At 49.4% G+C, this 18409-nt stretch overlaps 1 pseudogene across 1 annotated transcript in view; it reads left to right on the plus strand.

Annotated features, from left to right (window-relative positions):
* Positions 1-16726: 16726 nt before the first annotated feature.
* The window catches only part of LOC144172364 (serine protease HTRA2, mitochondrial-like), a 51781-nt pseudogene continuing 50098 nt past the window's right edge, over positions 16727-18409 (plus strand). The window contains exon 1 of the transcript XR_013323005.1: positions 16727-16999. The product of XR_013323005.1 is annotated as a serine protease HTRA2, mitochondrial-like (transcript). The remainder of the gene's footprint in view (positions 17000-18409) is intronic.

The raw sequence follows: 18409 nt of genomic DNA on the forward strand, positions 1-18409 counted from the left end.
TCATCCATTCAGGTTTTTTTCCCTGCTAGTTTGTGGCTATAAACGTACAAACCGCGGCTACAAACATACTGAAACAAACAAACGCTGTCAATGCTATGCTCGGTTTCAAGATGTCCACGCAATAATTGGTGAATCATGCTGATGCTTCCAATGCTGGAAGCATTACGGACCTAGAATTTCACGCGGGAAAAATGTTGAGTGTACACTGTGGGTGCACCTCTACGCCCCAAGTGAGGAGCCGTCTTATGCTCCCCCTCCTTAGTCCACTAGTCTCACTGGTGACAAGCAGAGTAACCGTTGCTCTGTTGCATGACATTCATTTTTTGACCATGGTCTTCACTGCACTGCTCATGATAAATTAATGTGGTATGAAATAATTTGGGCACTACTTATATTGAGTGCCTGTCTGATGGCTTGGCAGTTTGAAACACCGTATCGCTTCCATATCAACATTAAGGCCCACCAAATTTTGCCACTGCGAATCGCCTATAGTTGTTCATCTGTTATACGCAAATCTGTTGAGTTGAATACTAATACGTGTGCCTGCAAGCAAATATGGCCACTACGGAATTAACAAAAAGTTACTCGTACTCGACCCTCTTTGGAATAGCCGTAAACCTTTAAAAACAGGTACAGCTTCTCTAAAGCCACATGCATGAGGACGCAGCCCGTTATCTCTAGAAAGAAAGCACGGGCTCAAAGAAGTGCATAATAAGATCAGGTAATCCAATTGCCTGAAACAAAAGCACAAGAAAGTAGTGACAAAACCACTGCTATTTGGGCATGTTGGTTCACGGTTCGAAACAGAACGTGCAAGGCGGACGGCCACCAGCAGGACAGACCACAAGCGCTGATTCGCAGTAGGATATTTAATACGAAACATAGGCTATTGTGATGACTGACATCCCCCGGCCGCGACAACGCGCAAGCAGACGACGGAAACGAACCGGCGGCCAAAGATGAGAAAGAGGAAGACTACCGGCAGCACGCAGAGCGGCGGGCATGAGAGGGGAGTGTGCCGGCGGAGGCTAGCTACCAGACAGCGCTGAAGGAACGGGCGCAAGGATTCCTCAAAGTTTCATCTCTCTCTCTCTCTCTCGGGAGGCGGTTCGAGGGCAAGCCAGGAGCGTGCTTGCGCCGTGCTCCGAGAATCGTCCCGGGAGCTGTTCCGGGGCTCCTCTGCTGCAAAGCGGGGTGCCTGTTCCCGCTGGCGAGATCCGGAGGCATGTTCCAAGCCAAGATTCGGGGCGAGGCCTATAGTGGCCAAGCACGAGCGCGGGCATCGACATTCTGTACTCGCGACCACTGCATCTCAACAGGCGACGTTCCACCGACGTTCCGCATGTTCCATCGACGTCATCCCGCCCAGCGTCGAATAGACTGGAACGTGAGCATGTCCACTCGTTTTCCCTTCCGCGCGAACTTTGGTTCGGACTTGAGTGTTCGTCATTCCTCCGTGTTGCGCGTGTGCTGCTTTTTGTTGCCGATCAAGTCACCAGTTCTTTTCCCGAGTGTTCATGTGGCCTCAAAAGAATGTATGCTTTTTTCAGTTGTGCTGAACCCATGGCATCAACTGTCGTCGATCCTCATCTGCGGGCCACACGCCCGCCTGCTTAACACGCGGCCTCACAGCTATACATACACGGGCCTATACACGGCCTATATATACACGTACGGGAGGTTCCCGTTTGAACCCATTCCCATTTCACCCTTCCCGCTTGTTCCGTCCCGTTTCAACCCGGTGCAAAACGACCTTCCCGTTTCGCCTTTTCCCACTTGGCCCGTTCCCGCTTAAACCCGTTCCCATTTCAACCATCCCATTTGTTCCTTCCCATTTCAACCCGGGGCGAAAGAATGTTCCCGTTTCGTATTTTCCTATTTAGCCCATTCTAGGAATAACGTACCCAGTTTATGAAACGTTATAAAAACATTTTCATATTGTTTTTCATTTATTTCCGTTTGTTCACAGCCGCTGCGATAGCATGCTCAGTACATCCAGAGTCCATGACTGCTTTTCAAACCTGGGCTTCACTTTTTGAGTCTAGAGACGACGACATTTGGTTACAATTCGTCATACCAATTAACAAATCTTTTAAATTAACAAAGCCTAACAAACAAAGTAACAAATAACAAATTAATAAACAAATATCTTAAATTAACAAACAAGTCTTTTAAACTAACAAACCAAAAAATGATAAAATAAAAAAGCCCAGAAAAGCGCCGCGGAAGCACAAATAAAAAATCGCAAAAACACCCTCACTTTGAAAGAAATCGTATTTGGCGGACTAACATATTTAATCGTTATAATAGCGCAAGTGTACATCAATGTCGAAAAGAAACAGATGAAAACTATAAAAGATAAAAAGATGTATAAAAATAAAGTAACCCTATGTATCTGGATACATATGCCACATCTGGCTATAAAAAAATCGCAGTCATGAGAAGCGGCGAAAAATATAAACTTAGCTTTGCGTTTTATTGATTCTGTTTATTCCCGTCACTCTGGCATACTCAATTTGCATAGTAGGGCAAACCTTCAAAAACTTAAGCAGCGCAGGGTCGTCTCTGGCCTAAATTTTCTTTACTAGAGAAACTTAAAACTGTCGTGGAAATACTACCTCCAAGGGCCTTTCAGACGTTCAGCGAGAAGACATCATAGTAAGACTATTAGGCAGCCAATCAGCTGAATTACTATTCGAAAGTTCTCTTTGTTTCCTCGTGCAATTTCTTACTGGAATAAGTTAACTGAACAAACAATTAAGTTAACTCGGTATCGTTAGAAGAATTTTCCCACGTATCTTAAATATGGGTTCTGGATGAATCGTCGTATTTTAAAATTGGAATACATTACGAATGCATATCCATGTTCGGAACCCTTTGCGTCTATTACATATTTATGCCTTTTACCTATTTGTGTGGGGCGTTTTTAAATTACGCCAATCAATACTGATGTGTTTTTATGTTCCCTCCTGCATGAGCCCGACCAGGCCGTAAAGTATCAGTGAATAAATAAAAATATCTGCTCATTACTCACGTAGGAAAGGCATTTGTAGCCAATTATCAGATTTCTGCACGTTTTTGCTTTTTTTAAAGTCTCTCCTACGGACATCTTTGATCTATAGATTTCTCCAACCAGAAGACAAAGCCCTGCTCCAAACAATGAGCATAAGAGCGGCTGATAAATAAATTTCAGCCGCACGTACCAACACCAACTGCAGAAAAATCCAATGCGTGCATTCCTCAAGATATTGGGTATCTCTACAGCACACTTTCGCCGCTACAAATTTTGTGTCAAGAGGGCAGTATCGGCCTAAGGCATTCGGAAACTTTTATCGGCCGTAAATATCGGTCGATTTCAGAAAATTTGGTGCATACAAGTTTTTAGTGCATGACCCGTTGCTTGTAAGCACACATGGGTTGCAATGATGCGGGTTCAAATGAGAAGGGCGTTTTGAGAACGGGCTGAAACAGGAAGCGCCCAAACGGGAAGGGCGTTTCGGGAATGGGTTCAAATGGGAAGGGGTCAAACGGGAATGGGTTCTTTTGGGCTACACCCACACGTACAAGGTAACGGTGCGTGGTTAAAAATTTAGGCCAAGGTGTCGGCTGTGGAGCAGCGGCCATCAGTCATCCAGGCAGCGGTCCTGTCCTCTCTGAAGTGCACCTGGGCTAAGCCGTGGCGCATGACCTTGTTCTGCTCGCCGAACTCTTCAGCAAAGGGGATCTCGATCCAGTAGGTGGCGAGGTCCTTCCAGCTGCAGTTCAGCAAGTGCCGTCTTTCTTCTGGCTGTCAGCTCGCATGGGGTTGATGCCGTACTTGAAGAGTCACAGCACCATTACGGCTTGCTCACTGGCTTGATGTGGTCGCTGTACAGGGCCCAGAAGTCCTCAAGGGTTGGGAAGGAGGTCACCTCCGTCAAGCGCATGCTGCAATGCTAGCCGTTCGTGGTGCTTGTACAGTCCTCGGGCGATGCCACGAGACACGTCTGGTTCTTTGCTCGGACGGGCAGCAGGTGCTGGTGGCTCCAGGGGCCCATGTGGTTGCGTGGCAGTTTCCTCGCCCAACTTACACTTTTCGACTGCTGCTGCGGTGGTTTTCATCAGTTCATCTTTTGTGGCTTTCACTGCGACAGCCAGCTGGAAACCCTTACTGGCTTCCGCAACCAAGGGATCGAGCGGGTGGTCATTTCCTGCTTTGGTTGTCGCAGACCCTACCATCTTGTTACTGGCTTCCTCTACAACGGCCAGCTCCAAATCACTCTCCTTGGTTTTTACCGGTTATTTTACTGTGTCCTTCTTCCTGCATATGTCCGCTACCTTCATCTCGAGGCTGTTAAACTTATATGCCAGTGTCAACTCTGGGTTCTGTCATCAGGGCAAGAATAGTGAAGAAATTAATGATTCTTTCCAACACTATCATGGCAGATTCATTGCTAATACGGTATTTGTCATGTACAGTGCTGGAAATATATTAACGGTTTTTGAATTCACAGCCCAACAAACAAAAATGAAGGGAAGACGAGACACATGCACAGATGCCGTGTGTCTCATCTTTTCTTTGTCCTTGTTTGTTGCACTGTGAATTCAAGAGCAGGGAAAACCAACTTGCCCGAGCATCAGTGTTCCCATATTAATGGTTAATTATGTCTGCAACCTAAACTCAACTTCCCGACCAAAACATACCACATTACTGTCAGTGAGATTCGATGTCTCTCATGTGAAACTTATTTCCAAAGAATGTGACTCCACATTCCAGTGGAAATGGCTGCAGTGTACCACATGGCTCCAGTAGAAAGATTTTCCATGCATAGATACACGTCACAATTAAGCACCCTCCATTATAACTTCACCGTGTTCGATACACCCCACGATAAGGCCTGCAGGCTAAGGCCAAAAAGCATTGAGGACTGTTGAATCGTTGCATGCAATTTTCTGATTAAACTCTCTGGGGGTGATGGGAGAATGTGGTGTGCATCTGGATTCAGAAAATCATTTATCCATGCGTTATGACCAACGTTAGAATACTTCAGTTTCACAGCTCCCGTAGCCCACCACCATCCAGCACAGTCGCACAGCATGTCACTCATGCTAGGGGCACTGCAGTTACACTTTGCTCCACTCTGCCTGCATTGTCTGCTGCAGCTGGTGCAAACGTGGGTGTGGGGCCGCGTGTTAGGCAGGCGGGCGTGTGGCCCACGGAGGAGGATCAACGACAAGTGACGCCATGGGTCGAGAACAACTAAAAAACCTATATTCTTCTGAGGACACACAAACACTGCGGAAAAGAACTGGCGACCTGATCGGCAACAAGAAACAGCACACGCGCCACGCGGAGGAATGGCTATAACACTGAAGTCCGAACCAAAGTTCGCGCGGAAGGGAAAAACGAGGGGACACGCTCACGTTCCCGTTTATTCGACGCTGGGCGGGATGACTTCGATGGAACGCGTGGAACGTCGGTCGAACGTCGCCTGTTGAGACGTGGTGGTCGCAGATACAGAATGTCGATGCCCGCGCTAGTTCTTGGCCACTCGAGGCCTCGCCCCGAATATTGGCCCGGAACGTGCCTCCGGATCTCGCCAGAGGAAGCAGGCACTCCGTGTTGCAGCAGAGAGACCCCGGAGCAGCTCCCGGGACGATTCTCGGAGCACGGCGCATGCACGCTCTTGGCTTGCCCTGCAACCGCCTCCCGAGAGGAATCCTTGCCCCCGTTCCTTTAGCGCTGTCTCGTCGCTCCTCGCTGTCGGCACACTCCCCTCTCGTGCTCCGCGCTCCGCGTGAACCCGCTCGTCGTCGTCTTCTCTTCCACCGCCGGCTTGTTTCCGTCGTCTGCTTGCGCGTTGTCGCGGCCGGGGGATGCCAGTCATCACAGTGGGGTGGTACAAACATGCTGCTGCATGCATGCCTTTGAATGCACTTCGGTTATGCTGGGAAACTGTGAACACGCGAGTAGTTTTGTGGCAATTTAGCACTCGTTGGTAGCGTTTGGTAACCCGTAACAGCTGTTTACACGTGGTGGCGTTAAGCTGCACATGTCCAGGGCTGAATTTAGCCGCCGTGGCCAGTGGAGTCTAATAATAAAGCCACATGCTAGGGAGAGCCATGGGGGCACGTGCTCGTTTTGTGTTCCTGCCACGGTTTCCTTTAATGACCTTCCAGACCAATACGTTGATGACGCGACAATTTATTCTTCTAACACGTGTTTGGATTCGCTATTATCTCCCCTAAATGCTGATGTCACTAAAATCGTTAATTGGTGCAGTGATAATATGCTCAATATTAATGGTACTAAATCACACTGATTTTTTTTCATCCCCGCTGAAAACTGTTCCGGGGAGGCCATCCATAATTGTTGGTCCGAATTTGCTTCATGCCATTGACCATGCCGCATTTCTCGGCGTCGACCTATAATTGGCATTATAGCTATTGCCGTTCTTAACTTGTTCCCGAGTATAGAAGTATATTAGATCGTGGCCTCCGTGATTTGCTGCCGGTGGCGCGCCGTTGCGCGCCGCCGGCAGCCGATCGCGGAGGCCGTGACTAGATAGAAAAGTATCTGTTCTGCCTGCGTCATAGAGTTTCTTACAATAAATATTGTATGAAACTCTATAGGGACCGGGCGGCCGTTGTATGGCACCACCGTCGTTCCAGTGAACAGCGCCGCCCGTGGCGAACCGCTCGTCAGTGGAATGCCGGTGGCGGTCAGCGCAGCGTAGTTGTGCATGGCTTTCTCTCGTTTTTTTGCGGTTCGGCGTGCAAAGCGAACGTAACCCCACGTGCATTTTTCAGATCGGTAAATCTTGAGTGTGGATGTGATGTTTATGAGGCATGCCATGTGTGCTATTTACGCCCATACTCAATATTTACAAATAGCAGACGACGCTCAATGCGCCAAGCTGGAAGTCAAGCTGGAAGTGAAAGTTCGCTGCTTCATGCAATTTTTTCATGCCTGCATGCAGTTTCGCGAATCGAGGAGTATATTGCCGCTAAATGCTCCCACAAAGCCGGTGTGTGCAACCGATCTAGGAATGCTGCGGCGTGGCCTGTGGCAGTTGATGACGAAACGGCGCCGACGTCGTGCACGAGCGAAAGACAAAGTTGCAGGGTGTCTTCGAAGATTGACCTCAAAACAGAAATTGTGACGGACGACGCTTCCGTATCTTCATTATATACGGCTAAAACGTGTTTAATTTCACAGAAATGCTCTTACTACAGTGTTTAATTTCACAGAAATGCTCTTACTACAGCCATCGGGAATCATTGATAGATTAAATACCGCATGGTAGTAGAATGTTGTTGCTTGTCGTGGAGAAGCATTGCTTTACAAGAATTGCAATGTTTGCTGGCTAGTTGGTAAATGCTTTTTCAAAACCAATTCCTGCGTGGCTGAAGGACGCAAGACAGGAGGGTGCCCGAAACCTGTACTCAGCTTCACAACTGAATGCTGCGGTCGGTTTACAAGCTGCTACCTACGCTTGAAAAATCATGCACACCTCCGTCTAACGACGATGATGGTTTATCGCAAAGCTCTATCGTATGGGTTTACTTGGTTGCCTTCTGGATTTAAGCTTTGGCTAGTTAAGCGTCGAATTTGACCAGCACGCAGTTTGGTCTTTTGATCGCAGCGTCTTTGACTTTGACCATTTCCCATTCGATTTCGCACGAAGAAAGCTTTGTGTTCAACCACCATAATCATTAGACCGAGGGCTAGATGATTTTGCTGTTTAATGTTGAACTTCCATGCCCCCTCTTTAAATGTAAACTTTTTTCAGCGTGTCGGAAATGTATCTGTGGTGGAGGACTCGGGCTCATGCACCTATATTTGAGGCAACTAATGGCGCGTTTTTTGGTGTCTTCACCAGGCATTACACGATTTTATAGGTACTCTGTAAAGAATACTTAAGCATTAAAAAACACCGGCTGACGTTAACACTGCCACATTTTTTAACTATCGGTGCCAGCCTTTATTCTACGCAGGGGGTAAAACGGGAAGGTGAGGAGGGATGGTTTGTAGCTTGGGCTGTTGAGTTGGTGAATAACTTTGGCTCTTGATAAAATGACCACCACAAACGTGGGATTACCACTTCGGCTTTCAGGCTCCCATGCTGTGACAGTGTCGCTCACCAAAACCGAAGGTACAAAGATCACGGTTACAGAAAGTGTAAACTACCCCAACATTTCTACGGCTACACGGTAATCCATCTCGTATGCAGGTGCCTTTCTATTTAAAGCACACGTATCGAGGTATCCCAGCGCTAAGGCTGGTGTGGAAACCATAGTCATTGAAACCAGTGAAGATAATTTAAAGTGGTAGAAAAGAATTCTAATATTGCTAATAGTTTTATTCCTACTCAGATCGCGCGCAGCCAGGCGCAGAGCGCTGCAAAAAGCGCTCGTGTCAATGTAGCCCTTCCCCAACCTTACAAGCATCCAATAAGTTTGCGTAGCCGTGAGCGCATTTAAGAAGAAAATTATACTAATAATAGTAGTTTTATTCGTACTCAGAACGGGTGGAGCCAAGCGCAGATCGCTGCAAAAAGCGCTCATGCCATTGCAGCCGATACCCAACTTTAGACGCGTCCGACAAGTTTACGCAGTCATTACTGCATCTAAGAACCCAACACATCTGTGTAGACTTCGTTTCATCTCACATGTCTGCTCACAACGCCACCAAAACATACAAAGCACCGAAGCAAACACGACAAAAACAACGGGAGGCTGTGTAGTCCAATGCACCGGCTCATTCCACTGACGAGGGGAGCGCCGAGTGGTGGCGCCACCCGTCCAGCTGCCCGGTCCCTATAGGCCTCCTGCGCTGCCCAGGGGGCGCTGCGCAAGCGGCTTCCGGGCAGTACTTCCGGGTAGTACAAAGATGCGCGGGTCCCATAGGATCCCGTGTTGACAGAAGCAAAATGAGCTCGACGCTCCCGATTATTTTGCGACGTGGTCATCAGTTCATCCCCGACGCGTCCGATCTATTTCAGCGATCAACTTGGCATTAGGGGAAAAAGCTTTGCAGCGCTTAACACGTTAACAGCGCCGACGAAAGTGCCGGGACCGTGACGGCGTCTGCTACTCGCAGGTTCACCGATCGATGTTCGTACGAAGTGAAATTTTAAGTGAAATTTCTAGTTTAAACTTATACTCTAGGTGACAGAGACTTCTCAAAAACAGCCAAGAAGAGTGACGCAATCGGTGATGATCGCGCTTTAAAAAGCCAGCGAGTCCGGCGGACCGCAGGCTTGCCTGCTGCGGTGCGCCGCTCTTTTGCGTACCTGCACACTATGCGTGCACTTTCATTAAACAGTGCTCGTTTGCGTCGCCGTTACGAATACACGGTGCAGCGTTAGCTTGCCGTTTTGTTGCGTGTCTCAGTGACAAATTGCCGCGACCGTCAGAAGCGTGAAATCTGTTTTGCGATTCCGAAATTAGTGGCCGTAAAACAAAGTGGTCGGGCGAACTAAGAGGCCGCTCTCTTTCCTTGTTTGCTCTCGCTTTACTTAATTACTCTCTTGCAGTATACATTCCCAGTTCGCACTTAATAAAATGAGGGTCAGCAACGGCCAAGTTCCATGCAGCCGACACGGCGGAGGGCTGCCAGCAAATCGGAAGGGGGGGGGGGGGGGGAGGGGAGGAGGGGGGCTTTGAATGCAAAGAGAAAAAATTCAGCGAATTTCCAATATTTGACAATAATCTGGCGAAGTGTGAAGATGGGGGTGCAATTCAACTGGAGGACGCCAATTCTCTGTTCTTGCCTCGCTGTCTAACTCCATTTGAAGTCAAAACTGGCGTGTCGGCGTTCAGATTCGACGACCCCTGCACTAAACCAACACAGTCAGTGATGATCGTATGTAAATATTCGGGGCCCCGCGCCGTGTATGCGGCTGTGTTATGTGGTGTTATAGAAGTACACATCTCTGCAGGCAGCGGGCGTGTGATTTGGTGCATGTTTTGCGTCCTTTAATAGCGCTTAATTTGTTTATATTTGGCGCTATTGCCCCACCTACTCGCTAGTATACATGTACCCTCCCGTTCGTAAATCGTGCGGCGTAAAACTTTACGCAAGAATCATTTAGTTTGCGAAAATACGAAACAAAATTTCCACTCGTTTCAAAGGCGGTGCCAGGCCAGCAGTGTCAGCTGAGTCGGCTGCGCAATTCTTGCGTTCGCTTGCATGCTCCCGCTGAAGCAACCTTTTGCAGTTATCTCAGGATATAGGATGAGCAGCGTTCCGTGTTTATGCTACTCGTGAACTTTCCTTTGTCGACCGCACGCAAGAAGAAAAAACTGTAACTGTCGTGAAACAGTTAAACCACCCGACCTGGCGATACTGTCCCACGCCGCGACCATCGCGAAAGCTCGCTAAAAGGAAGCCGACAAATCGGCTTCTTTTAGCGGATATTATTTTGTTTAGCCTCTGGAACTACTTTAAGGGCTATTTCATGCAATATGCAGTCATTTAAACTCGCCACAAAGCGCCACAACCAACTTTCACTCTGGCTTGTAATTGAAAACACATGGAGGGCGGCGAGGGTCGTCTGCTTTTGTACTACCCAGAGGCGTTGGCCGCTAGGGGCGCTGCCTGTCGCCAAAACTCCAGCGCAGGAGGCCTATGGCCTGCGTTGCTTCACGCACGTACACGTGTACCAACCGGAGTCATAGCGTTTGGAATCGCGTATAAATATCCATGGAAGGGCATTATAGATGCGTCTGTCTATACTCCTACACTTTTGAGTACAAATAAAATAACAGTGCAGTGCGCCATTAAAAAAGTGTATTGATATTTGTCAAACTAAAACAAACAAATTAAGGCAAGCATGTAAAGGTTGTTTTATTTAAGTCTAGCACTGTCACTTAATGGTCGCCTGGCAAGAGGAACCTCCAAAATTCGTAGTACGGTTGTCTTACACATTTACATTCGAACAGCATCATGTATATTATCAACGGACATTATTGTCTTGCTCCTAGTAGAATGTTCATATCGATTGACCCCATATAAGTATCACGGTAGTAACGGTTTTTTCCTTTTCGTACAGAAATGAAGAGACGGCAGACCATCGCCCCCCTATGCCCAGGGGTAAGGGCCGCCACTCAGAACAAAAAAATACTCCCCTTCGGGGGGGGACTTACCATGAGTGGCGTAGTTGGATGATGATAGTTGGCTGGGTTTTGTAGCCCTGGGGTGCGGCACTCATGTGCCAAACCCTCCACCATCTGACAACGGTAAGTATGGCTGGCCCGCTGCGCTGTCACTCACTTTGAGCAGCGACCAGGCCTCCATGAAGTACTTGCAAAAGTACGGAAAGAGGTCTGGTTTCACCTGCAAGGAGAGCAGCGGCGGGTTGGGGCCCAGGGCTTTATCTCCACTTGGTGTTCACCGGCAGTAATTTTCTGTCACATTCTAATGCTTCTCCTTTTTTTGCAGATTGACTTCCCGTAAGTATCGCGATAGTAATGGTTTTTCCCTTTTTGAACAGAAATGAAGAGATGGCAGACCATCGCCCCCCTATGCCCAGGGGTAAGGGCCGCCACTCAGAACAAAAAAATACTCCCCTTCGGGGGGGGGGGGGGGGGGGCTTACCATGAGTGGCGTAGTTGGATGATGATGGTTGGCTGGGTTCTGTAGCCCTTGGGTGCGGCACTCATGTGCCAAACCCTCCACCATCTGACAACGGTAGGACCTTCGGTGCGGTGTACTAGTTGTTTAGTGAACTTCCATGATCTTCACTTCCTTTTCCTCTGTGGCACATTACGTAAATCCTGTGCTCTGTCGACCCGTGTAGTAGCTAACTACAGCGGGTCCTAGCTGTAACCTGTGTTTAATAAATTCTCTTTATGTGTATTAACGTGCAGAGTGCCGGGCCGGTCAATTTTTTCATCTTTAGCCCTGACCCGCGACCTATTTGACTTCGCATCGAGAACCGGCATTTGCGGTTGTTTCATATCGGTCGATCAGGCGAAAGCTTTCGACAGAGTGGAGCACCGGTACATGCTCGGTGTCTTAGGTCTCTACGGTTTCCCGTCGGAGTATATATCTTGCCTTCGGCTAGCTTACTCGAACGTGACCGCCCGGCTGCTTGTCAATGGCCGCCTCAGTGAGCGCTTCACAGTTACGCGCGGGATCAGGCAGGGTTGTCCCTGGTCCCCCTCGCTCTTTGCCCTATGCCTGGACCCCCTTCTGCGTCGCGTGGCAGCGTGTCCTTCCATCCGCGGCTTCCCGCTGCCCGGTCAAGGTCAGATTAAGGTCTCTGCATATGCGGACGATGTGTCCCTTTTTCTCCGGGATGAGGACAGCTACCGAGCGTTTACACGGCTTTTTTTGGAGTATGGTGAGCTGTCTGGATCCCGGCTGAATAAGGGCAAAAGCAGAGCGCTACGATTTGGGTCGCTTGCCAGTGACCTTGCTGGAGACGTACAGTGGGTGAGGAAAGTCCGGGTGCTAGGTGTAGTCTTCCATGGCTCTGGAGAAGTTGCTCGTGAGACGTGGAAGGGTTTGTTAGACACGGCTGACAAACGTATAAACATAGCGTCGACTTTCAAGCTGTCTCTCTCTGAGAGGAGCTATATCATTAAGTCGTGCGTGTCAGCGGCGTTCTTTTACGTGGCGAGGGTAGCTCGACCACCTCGTGATATAACTCGTCGGCTGGCCACAAAATTCGGGTCATTTTTCTGGGCTAGCAAGACCGAGTCAGTTGCGCGCGCTTTGCTGCGTCTGCCCCGTAGCATGGGGGGTTTTAGCTTGCCATGCCTGAACACGATGTCAAGTGTTCTAGCGTTACGCGGTGTGTGGGAACTAGTAGATGATGATGAGTACCCGGGGCAGGCTCTGCTTCGCTACTTCTTGGGTACTGCTCGCTTGTTGTTTTATGATGAGCCCATTCCCGGACCTACAGCCGTGCAGCCGCCAGCTTTCTACAGGTACGTTGCTAAAACACTTAGAGGCTTTCAGTCGGCCAACCCAGATTTGGATATTAGAGCTTCATCTGCGACTGATATATGCGAGAAATTGGCTATTGGGCAACTGAATGATCGGCAAAAAGAGAAGTCTCGCGGGGCTCGCTGGCAACAGTTAACGTCAGCGGTGCTTCCTGCAGACGTTCGTGATTTCGGGTGGCTGCGGGGCTGGAGGGCCCTGCCGACGTGTGACCGCCTTGCAGCATTTGGTGTGGTTCGCTCTTCCCGGTGCCCGCAATGCGGACGCACTGAGACGCTAGAGCATGCTCTTTTTGAGTGTCGTGTGGCCGCCACATTCTGGGTCTTACTCAGCAGAATGTTTGAGCTTAGGCTGGGAGCCCACACGAAATCGAAAGACCCATTTGTCAGCTTTCTGCTGTGTGTGGGTGCCTTTGTTGTGTGGCGCCAGCGAGGTGTAGCCGCCTTGCAGGCACGACCACAGCGTGCCATGTATCCCCTGTTGTGGCGTGTTCGAAAAATGGCCATAGAGCATCTGCAGCATGAGCTGGTGGCGCTGGGTGAAGAATCTTTTCTCATGCGTTGGTCTACTCGCTTCATCAAGGTTGCCAATAACACCGTGCAATGGTGTGTCGTGCCTTATTAATAAGGTGAAACTTGCGTGCTGAAAGGAGTTGTATGTTCGAGGCCAAGGCGCAGTTTAGGCAGCCTGGCTGCGCATGCATCTCTGTACGGACATAGAACGGATGTGTGTGAACTGTTGTGGTTTTTATGTTCATCCCACGCGTGAACTATGGTGTCTGAGTCTCGTGCCTCGGACATTATTGTAAAGGACCTTCGGTGCGGTGTACTAGTTGTTTTGTGAACTTCCGTGATCTCCACTTCCTTTTCCTCTGTGGCACATTACGTAAATCCTGTGCTCTGTCGACCCGTGTAGTAGCTAACTACAGCGGGTCCTAGCTGTAACCTGTGTTTAATAAATTCTCTTTATATATTATGGGTTGATATTTCCTATTGAAATCACAAAGTAAGATTCACTGTTTTATGGTGTTAGTGCCCATTGCTCGTACTTCCGGAATACCTACCACCTTATCGTGAAAAAATAAATTCGCTTCAATCCACGCTGTGAAAGTGGTTGGAAAGCAAAGGTTTCAACGACACCCACAATTGCCCGTGCGACGTTACTCGAATTCACACACATGACTCTACAAAGAGAGAAACGAGAGATTCTGTCAGCTGTTACCTGGAATTCGCGGGGGCGGAATCCCGAACGCAGCAGCGGTGACGGCCGGGCTAGAACGGCGGACGTCGCCGCTGTAGCCCGGTCGTGTGTCAGGAGAAAGAAAACGGAGGAGCGTCTTTCGTAGGGTGAGACAGCAGAATTTAGCCATGCTTATGTGCTAGCTTGGGGCTACACCACCGCGCGACACAAGCGCTAGACACCGAAACAATTCGGCATGTGAGCTATAGTGATTCCCATTTATACCGATTTAAACTAGTTAGTTTAGTAAGTTTGAGAATTTCGAGAAAGCTGAGGGAACTGTTATAATCGCTATTTATCAGAACCAATTACTACTTTTGCCTTTTTTAATACGTCTTAAAACACAATCGAATCGGTGGAGCCCCATTCGTGGCAAGCAATGCGCAAAAGGTAGCGTTTCTCTAGCGGCCAGATGTATGTATGTGGTCTCTACATTTTGTTTTCCCGCCCTGCAAACCAACCTTTAACGTATGTTTGCCGTACGACCACTTAATTGCGTCGGGTGCGGGTTACCCTGGAGGTGCTATCGAACAAGTAATCAAGCCCTGCGAAGGCACCACGCAATGGACGCGAAGCTACACCGAAACAGGCTCAAAACAACCGTCGCTAAAGCAGGCGACAAAGCCGTACCGCCGCCGCCGCCGCAGGAGAGCGGACACTTCCGCGCGGGGAACGCTAATGGAAAACAATTTGCTCATGAATCTAAATAAACAGCGCTATGCTGCTTTTTCTATGTCTGTTTTTTTAGGGGCGAAGCTCCTTAGGGCGTGGGTCTGTCCATCCTCGACGTATGTATGTAGCCACCTCTAGTTTAGTTCTTGGATTGTTTACTAGATGGCGTGGCTACCTCTAGTTCAGTTCTTGGATTGTTTACTAGATGGCGGTACTTGTATATGATGAAAAGATGTGCTTGGATTGTTTACTAGATGGCGTGGCTACCTCTAGTTTAGTTCTTGGATTGTTTACTAGATGGCGGGGAGCGTTGTAATAAAATCCGTTCGCTGTTGGCGCGCGCTCGGAGTCGCCCGATGGATAAGGCTGCAGATGTGCGAGCCCGCGAGGCAGAAGCGCTCCGTGAAGCTGCGCGACGCCGCCGCCAAGATCCTGCCGTACGAGAGCGGGAGGCCGAACCGTGTCGCCTGGCTGCGCGACGACGCCGCCAAGATCCCAGTGTTCGAGAACGAGAGGCCCAAGCGTCACGGCAACGGCGCGAGGACCATGCCGTACGCGAGTGCACGGCTGCGGCGCGAAGAGGATCTCCAAAACGTCAGAGAACGGGAAGCGGCGAGAAAGCGCGCGTATCGGCAGGCAGACCCCGATGCAGTGAGAGCTCGTGAGGCGTCTGCAAAACGCATCAGGCGAGCTCAGCCCCAAGGTGCCGACGCGCGGTTTAAGCGAGACTTTCTAGACGTTACGTTCGGACACAGATGTAGTGGGCGAACTTTCACTGAAGAGTCACGTACGGTTTTACCGATGATTTCCCCTTAGGAGCTTCGCCCACTCATTCACCCCGTGGATATGCTGTGAATTTTTTTAAATGCAGAGCATTTCAGTAACTCACGATGTCACCCGCGTTGGCGTCCGTAGTCCGCACGCTCACTGCGCATGCGCGTCGAGTCGAGGCGAAAGCGAACACTCTCTCGCGAGGGGCATTGGATTGGATTCGAACACTCTCTCGCGAGGGGCATTGGATTGGATTGGATTGTCTTGGATTTGGATTGGATTGGATTGGATTAAAGTGGATTGTGTTGGATTGTGTTGCGTCATAGCCGCGGCACGCTGCGTCATAACCGCGGCAGACGCGCTTGGGCCGGCGCATGTGCAGTACTCTCTCTTCCGCGGTTTCCTCTCCTTCGGGCGCGCTGCGCATATAACCGGTGTGCCGTTCTCCGGCTAAGCAACATCCGCGGTTGGCTCAAACACCTAGAGTCCACGCCGCTTTACAAGTACGCCAACGTCGTCGACTGGGACCGGCTTACGCAGTCCCTCAACGTATATAAGCGGCGGAGCGCGCGTTCGGAATTCAGTCAAGGGCGTCTTTGCTTGGCTTTCGCTTGACGTGACGCTTTGCTTGACTCGAGTAGATGCGACGCATTTACTCGAGTTCCCCCCGTGGGAAGATGCGGGCGGCTTTTTCTCTAGGAGCTGGAGTGTTGTGCAAGAAAAGAAGATGTTAAAATATGTGCTACACGTAGAAACTATAACCATACATGTAATGCGGCGAAGCCACGTTCTTGCAGTGCACGAAAGTGCTGGCAAAATCGAGAAAAGAATGGCGGGTGGAAAAGTTTTGAGGGAGGCTTGCGGACCCTCAAATGTTCTTCCGGACCCCCATTTGAGAACCACTGCTCTACGCCACATGCGAAACGCGCGCGCCGATCGTTTTTCTATGCTGGTAAATTTCTAATCGAATCGAAAATGAGCCTAATCCCGCCATTTGGCCCTTCAGCACAAAAAAATAATTATACCACATATCATCTAAAAAGTACTTAATTAACGACAATGCAAAACGGAGGCGATGGCAAAACGCCAAACAGCAAAGCCGGCTGGTCCAACATGGCAGCCTCCATGCAGGCGGTGGTGAACTGAGGGAGCCGATGGGCACTTGACTGCAGACAGCGTGCAGCTCTGCTTTTGTGCCTTAACCGTGCCCAAGAAGAACTAGCCGGACTCTTGGCGTTGTGTACTCTGTAGCCGTAGTCATGATGCACAGCCGTGCCACCGCGTTTCGACTGTCAGCTTCTCTTTGCCGTAAGCTAGCAGCTGGCCCGCTGCGAACCGCCGCGCCGGTCTCCTCGGTGCTGTGTTGCAAGCTGGTCCACTCCGGTAAGGAATCCGAATAGCGCATGGCGTTCGAACGAACTGAAAGCCGTGTGGACACATGGACTCGAATGACTTCCGCCGTGAGCACTTGCTCCCACGCTTTTTTCGAGCGGCTGGAGAAAGTGCAGGGCTCATACTCTCGGGGAGACCGGGTGGCCGTCATTTGCGAATAATAAGCGATTGGCAGTAGAAATCGCTGCACCACTTTACCAAGTAAAGGTCATTGTCACAGCACCAATGAAAGGGTTAGTTTGTTTATTGAAAGAAATCTGGCTGATGCACATGTTGTCGGCAGCTGAATGTGCGCCGGTAACATATGCTTCACCTGGAAATTGACCTCTCAGAAACGGCCGTTTTCTCGTTCATTTTGTTCTCGCGTAACTTCTTCGTAAGCGATACCTTAAGTAAACATCGTACCCGAACCGTTACTCAAAGCGGAAAATAGTTTCACCACTCGCTGTGGAATCACTGGTACCGTTTCACCTTTTTTTTTCATTTGTGTGTGTGGCTTTTGCGGTCTAATATTTCTGTCACTGTACAGTTGAGACATCTGTGGTCAAGCTTCGGGGCCCTATTCTCGACTGCACAAATTGCCGGCAATGCGCCCATGTTTTTTTGCGTAAGCACGACGTAAGCAATCAGTGACGTGCTGCACCTATAGCTATGACGACATGCAGTGTAATTTGACGAGTCACTCATAAAGATCGCTACCAAGGTATCAAATATTGTGCAAGAAAGATATAAAAACACTTGGCATGTACAGGTGCCCCAAAAATAATACGGAGCACGGGAGCGGTGGCCGGAGCGGGCAAAACTGTATGCCAGCGCGATCTGTCTGTAGATGCGCCGCAGATAGCGAGAGTGCACGGGCACATCCAGCTGTTCCTTCTCGATGTTCTGATGCTCGCCTTATCGCCGGCTCAAGCGAAAATGCTCTGCTGCAATCCCTGCTCGCCAGGGGCGCTTTCGGAGCTTCATGAAGGCCTGTTTACGCAGAGCCAGCGAAGAAAGCTTCCTCTTGAGCGGGGTCCACTTTCTGCTTCGTCATGAATGACACCGATTACACTATGGGTGCCTGCCGTGCCTCGCGATCCGCTTGATTTTGGATCACGTGATAAGAACAATGCTTGGCTCAAGCTAACGCAAAAAAACGAGCAAGAAAAATTTATGCGCGTATTAGCTGCATGGCTTTGCTGGTTCCAATCAGTGCTCAAGAGAATTGAGTAAGTGAGCGGAGTAGAGGCCAGTTTCTTCAAAACAGAACGGCTTTATTACATAAATTGAAATAAACTACAAGAAATGGGAATATAGTCAACTTATCGCGGTCTCTGTGGCAATATGTTGCACTCATGAAAAAATGATTCAAAGGTACTGACAATGAAACAAATAGTTAAAACAGACTTCTTCGACCTA

The sequence above is a fragment of the Haemaphysalis longicornis genome, unplaced genomic scaffold, assembly GCF_048455015.1.
Source record: "Haemaphysalis longicornis isolate Haplotype H1 unplaced genomic scaffold, Haemaphysalis longicornis Haplotype H1 scaffold_1, whole genome shotgun sequence".
Classification (NCBI taxonomy): Eukaryota; Metazoa; Arthropoda; class Arachnida; order Ixodida; family Ixodidae; genus Haemaphysalis; species Haemaphysalis longicornis.